Genomic DNA, 795 nt, shown 5'->3' on the forward strand with positions numbered 1-795 from the left:
AAAATTCTAAGCATTGGGAAACATTCAGAGCATTCGGAAACATTCAGAGCGTTGGGAAACATTCAGAGCATTCGGAAACATTTGGAGCATTCGGAAAAACTTGGAGCGTTCGGAAACAAACATTCAGAAACATTCAAAGCATTCGGAAACAGTCACAGCGTTCGGAAACATTCAGAAACATTCAAAGCATTCGGAAACATTCAGATCATTTGGAAAAATTCAGAGCATTGGGAACCATTCAGAGTGTTCAGAAACAAACATTCAGAGCATTCGGAAACATTCAGAGCATTGGGAAACAAACATTCAGAGCATTCGGAAACATTCAGAGCGTTCGGAAACAGACATTCAGAGCATTTGGAAAAATTCTAAGCGTTGGGAAACATTCAGAGCATTCGGAAACATTCAGAGCGTTGGGAAACATTCAGAGCATTCGGAAACATTCAGAGCATTCAGAAACATTCAAAGCATTCGGAAACATTCAGATCATTTGGAAAAATTCAGAGCATTGGGAAACATTAAGAGCGTTCGGAAACAAACAGAGCGTTCGGAAACATTCAGAGCATTCGGAAACATTTGGAACGTTCAGAAAGACTCAGAAACATTCAAAGCTTTGGGAAACATTCATGTAGCAACATTTAAAAAATGTTAGACGAACACCCAACTTAAAGGTTTCATTCAAAATAAACAATCAATAACATTTTAGAACATTATTTAAGACCAGATAACTTTAAACAAATGTTGTTTTAATGTTACTGAATGAATGTTTGTTCCTAACTTTGAGAGAACGTTCCCTGT

The sequence above is a fragment of the Sinocyclocheilus grahami genome, unplaced genomic scaffold (genome assembly GCF_001515645.1).
Source record: "Sinocyclocheilus grahami isolate Dianchi unplaced genomic scaffold, SAMN03320097.WGS_v1.1 scaffold1383.1, whole genome shotgun sequence".
Classification (NCBI taxonomy): domain Eukaryota; kingdom Metazoa; phylum Chordata; class Actinopteri; order Cypriniformes; family Cyprinidae; genus Sinocyclocheilus; species Sinocyclocheilus grahami.